Source organism: Heterodontus francisci, unplaced genomic scaffold (genome assembly GCF_036365525.1).
Source record: "Heterodontus francisci isolate sHetFra1 unplaced genomic scaffold, sHetFra1.hap1 HAP1_SCAFFOLD_51_2, whole genome shotgun sequence".
NCBI lineage: Eukaryota > Metazoa > Chordata > Chondrichthyes > Heterodontiformes > Heterodontidae > Heterodontus > Heterodontus francisci.
The window spans coordinates 1534325-1539490 of NW_027141369.1; the positions used below are offsets into that span (position 1 = coordinate 1534325).

A 5166-nucleotide genomic window follows, 5' to 3' on the forward strand; every position below is an offset into this window, starting at 1 on the left:
ACTGCACACAGAACTCAAGTTGTGGCCTAACTAATGATTGATACAGTTCCATCATAACCTCCCTGCTCTTATGTTCTATACAACGGCTAATAAAGGAAAGGATTCCATAAGCCTTCTCAACCAACTTATCAACCTGTCCTGCTACTTTCAGGGATTTGTGGACATTCACTTCAAGGTCCCTCACTTCCTCTACACCTCTCAGCATTCACCCATTAATTGTGTATTCCTTTGCTGTGTTTGACCTCACCAAAGGCATCACCTCACACTTCTCCAAGTTGAATTCCATTTGCCACTTTTCTGCCCACCTGACCAGTCCATTTCTCCAGCTCTCCTAATGAGCATTTCACCACGTGCCTTGAGCTGAGTTACTCATCACAGAATTCCCACTATCTGATTTACTCTTGTAGCCAGAGTATGTATATGAATGGTCCAGTTAAGCTTTTGTCAATGGTAACCCCCAGGATGTTGATGGTGGGGGGATTCAGCGATGGTAATGCTGTTGATCGTCAAAGGGAGATGGTTACATTCTCTCTTGTTGGAGATGGTCATTGCCTGGTACTTATGTGGTGTGAATGTTACTTGCCACTTAGCAGCCCAAGTCTGAATGTTGTCCAGGTCTTGCTGCTTCTGGACACGGACTCCTTCAGTATCTGAGATGTCCCGAATTTGTCCTTTTATGAAACCTTGGTCAGGACTCACTTGGAATATTGTATCCAGTCTTGGTCTCCTCACATGATGGGTGATATTGAGGCTTTGGAAAGGGTACAGAGGAGAGACATTCGACGAATTCCCAGTATAAGACATCTTGGTTATCAAGTTAGACTAAAAGAGTTGGGACCCTACACCTTAGAGAAACCTTGACTGAGGGGTGATCCGATTGAGGTTCATAAATAATGAAGGGTCCAATTTAGCATGGGAGAGGAGTCATAACTTTATATTGTAAAAGGCCAGATGGCACCCGGATCACATTAAATTTCATTTTCAGTGGTGGGTTAATGTACTAGGATGGCCGAGTGGTTAAGGCGTTGGACTTAAGATCCAATAGACATGCCTCTGCGTGGGTTGAAACCCCACTCCTGGTATCTGTGCTTACAAAATGTTACTTATTCTTTCCCTGACTTTTGCCTTGCACCATCATCTCTTCTGTCATTTAATCACTCTTGCCTTCCAACTGATCACAGCTTCCTATTATTTGATCTGCCCCAGCACCGTTCCTTGGCTCTGCGCTTGCTTATAAACTGGTAAATCTTTAACTTAATCTCCTCTGTACCCTGGCAATGACCTTCTCATCCTTCCTGGATTGTGGTTCCTCACAGGATCCGCTGCCTCTCCGACTCCCCTCCAGGTAACTGAAGGCCCTGAGCCTTGTTCTCGCTTTATACGCTAGCTGGTAGTTGATTCCTTGCAGGTCTGCCACCGCTCAGGAGAAGCTCAAGACCCAGATCAAGCAAAGTATCAAGAGGAATGTGAACAAAGGCTCCCTGGTGCAGAGCAAGGGACAGGGCGCCTCCGGCTCCTTCAAAATCAGCAAGAAGGAAAACCCAGGGAAAGGTGGGAAAGAAGGTGAAGAAACCAGCAGCCAAGAAATCTTTAGTGAAGAAACCAGCAGACAAGAAATCTTCAGTGAAGAAACCAGCAGACAAGAAATCTTTAGTGAAGATACCAGCAGACAAGAAAGTGACAACAAAGAAAGTAACAGCCAAGAAAACGAGCAGCAAGGCGGCGGCAACGCCAAATAAGGCGGTGAAGAAAGCAGTGCTTCAGAAAAAGTCTCCTGCGAAGAAGGTCAAAAAAGGCAAGAGTGCGGCGGGCGGAAAGGCGCTGAAGAAAGTGCAGACATGGAAGAGCAAGGTCAAGCCAAAAGCAGCGAAGTCTCAGAAAGCAGGGTCTGGAAAGAAGTGAAAGCGTGGGAAACTTGTAAACATCTGAACACAAAGGCTCTTCTCAGAGCCACCCACATCTCTCAGGAAAGAGCTGATCCCCTGATCAAATGATCCCTGTCCCGGCCCCGCCTGCAGATTCCACATGGAAATGATTTGGAGTAAATCCAGGATCCCTGGTGACTCCCCTCCACCCAGCCCTTTCCCCACTCTCTGTAATAAAACAGAGGGATATCCGGCCCTCACTCTAACTGGAGATGTGTTCGGTGCAGTCTCAGTTCACAAATTCAGGGGGAGAGTCTGTAAGACAGTAACACTGGCGGAGAGACCCCACCTCACAACTCAAACCCCAACACATGAGTTTCTCCAATTCAGCTGGAGTCGGGTGACAACAGGAGCTGGGATAGGCTGTGATCGGGAATGTTAGGAATGGATTTGTTCAGGGAGGAATGTACCTGGAATCTCCGAATATAATAGTTCCTTATTTCCCCAGATGACACATTCTGCAGTGAGAGTGAAAAGTCTCTTCACTGCTTCACATTTACTAATTGTTTGGTTCTAGATGAATAATGAGTCAGAGAGTAATGACAGGATCTGAAGCTTCTCTCACACCAGCCCTTGAATGACTCAGTGTGAAGTGTCCAATGTGTGAAGCTACTGCCAGGGTTTGTCAATCTGAACAGTTTCAGCTCAGTTCCTGGGGGCCTGGAATCCCCACAGTTTGACTCTGTCTCTGATTGGTCACCCGCTTCTCAATCCAATTCTTAACCAATAGGAGAATCACATATAAGTAAATAGAAGTTCTCATTGGCTTAGATTTTCCAATTGGAAAAAGCCCGGCAATTCCAGAGCAGGAAGGAATTGAAGTGATGGAAAATTTCAATTTTCAGGCAACAATTTTAAAACCTCTCATTTTATGTTCTGTTTTACTGTATTTACCGTCACAAAATCCTGACGCGATTTTAGGAATCGTTTTCATTTGTCAATCTGTTAACTGTAAGCGGCGGGAGGAAGGTCCAGTTCAGCAATTTAAAACGGGACAAATATCAGCTTCCTCTCTGTGAAAGGAACAAATTAGCGACTAATCGCTTCTCACAGGCTTCTCGGGGACTGACAGAAACGAGCGGTTTCTGATCCTTTCTCCTGAAAGAGGCGGATAATGCTGCAGGGAGCAATGAACTGCCCTTCACTTTCTGGCTGCTAATACACCCCTGATTTTAAACAGTTCAAACAGCGACTGATGCTTCTGCCGGAAAATGAGCAGATTCACCAGAATGATCCCGGTCCATCATGGCCAAAGACATCCAGCTGGCCCGCCGCATCCGCTGGGAACGCACCTAAAACCCAGTTTCAGTAACAAGTGTAACAAGGGCTCTTTTCAGAGCCACCAAATCAGCAAAGGAAAGAGCTGCCATCTCTGTTCATCATCAAACCCATTAGATTGAAGGGGCGGCCACATGGTTTCTGTTTAGTCACATCACTTTCCCGAAAGGCCTGTCGGACTGAGAGCTGATCTGGAATTTAGAAAGCAGCATTTCCGGAGACTCATTGCTGCTCAGCACAATCTCAACCCCGCTCCTGGGATCCGTTAGCTGGCATTTGGGGAAAATAAATGGATCCCAGTTTTATTTGGAAGGCATTAATGGAGCCGGGTCCGTTCACATGAGGGTTATTTACAAACATTACCCAATGAGTTCACTAATATTTGAATCCATTCGAGATTAGTACACAGGATATGTAAGGCAGCTCGGTCACTCTGACTGAAACCGCCAGTTCCCCGGGGTTGCAGACCCTGACACTGCGGGGAGAGAATCCCCGACTCTATCCCGCCGCCGGGGGAAACAGACAGCTCTGTGTCCGGAGAATAGGGAGGGCCGGGGAGAAGGCACATATTAAAGCGCTGCAATGGACTCAGCTCCTGTGTGTGCACTACTCTCACTGATTCCGTCCACTGGGAACAGTGCGGTCGAAACAGATCAGGTTAGGAGAGAAACAAAGAGCCCGAGAATGGTCTCTTCCTTCCTGCATTTACTCTGTTCTGGGAGCAGATTCTCATTGAGAAGCGGCGCTCAGATCACCAGAGAAAAAAAAAACACACAATTCAAACTGTCCAAATAAAAAACAGAGAATTAACCCGGACACTTCCATTATTAAATTAATTCATCAGCTCCGAACCAGTTCCCGTTAATGTACCGGGATAATCTCGGGATTTATCAAATCGAAGGCAGCGGGATTTATTAAATTGTTGATTCTGACACCCTGTAGTTCAGTTCTTCACTTAACTAGAGGGGGAGATGTGTGAGCAGAGAAACAGAGCGAAATCCAGAGAGGGAACTGAAAACACACCTGGACAGATGTGAAACAGGTCAATCCACTGTTACAATAACTCCATCTCTGACTCCCTCCTGACAGTAACCAGTCCTTTCACAGAGACTGTGGGTGACTCTGAAAAGAGCCTTTGGTTTATTAGATGACATTTTGGCCGCTTTACTTTTTCTGGGAGCTCTTGAGTGCTGGTTTTCTTGGGCAGCAGTACGGCCTGTATATTAGGCAACACCCCGCCCTGAGCGATAATCACCCCTCCCAGCAGCTTGTTGAGCTCCTCGTCGTTGCGGACGGCCAGCTGCAGGTGTCTGGGAATGATGCGGGTCTTCTTGTTGTCCCGGGCCGCGTTACCGGCCAGCTCGAGGATTTCAGCGGTCAGATACTCGAGCACAGCAGCCAGATAGACCGGGCTCCGGCACCCACACGCTCAGCATAGTTACCCTTTCTCAGGAGCCTGTGAACACGGCCCACCGGGAACTGCAGTCCAGCCCGGGAGGAGTGAGGCTTGGCCTTGGCCCGAGCTTTCCCGCTTTTCTTTCCTCTTCCAGACATTTCCACAATCTCACAAATACTTTCACAAAGAATGAATAATTTCCTTAGCATTGATAGTACATCGCTAGCCGTCAGGATGGCTGAGCGGTCTAAGGCGCTGGGTTCAAGTCGCAATTTCCACTGGAGGCGTGGGTTCGAATCCCACTTCTGACAATTTCTGTTTTGACTGAACTGGAGGCGTTTGGAAGCAGCGGTGAAGAGCAAACAGAAAGCAGGAAAGAACATGGACAAACAAAATAACAATGGCCCCAAAGATGTGGCATCAAAACATTAGAGTCAGAGGCAACGAAGCAAACAGCAGGGCACAGAAAAGATCAAAAATGTAACCTTTGTATCGGGGTGGAAGATGTTGCCAATATCCTTAATGAATACTTTACTGTTTTCCCGAATGAGAGGGTGATGCAGATAT

At 47.0% G+C, this 5166-nt stretch overlaps 2 non-coding genes across 2 annotated transcripts; both read left to right on the forward strand.

The window, feature by feature from the left end:
- Positions 1-999: 999 nt before the first annotated feature.
- Positions 1000-1082, forward strand: trnal-uaa (transfer RNA leucine (anticodon UAA)). Its single transcript has one exon. It is a non-coding gene; the product is annotated as a tRNA-Leu (tRNA).
- Positions 1083-4827: 3745 nt separating this feature from the next.
- On the forward strand, positions 4828-4910 carry trnal-caa (transfer RNA leucine (anticodon CAA)). The gene has a single exon. It is a non-coding gene; the product is annotated as a tRNA-Leu (tRNA).
- The last annotated feature ends 256 nt before the right edge of the window (positions 4911-5166 follow it).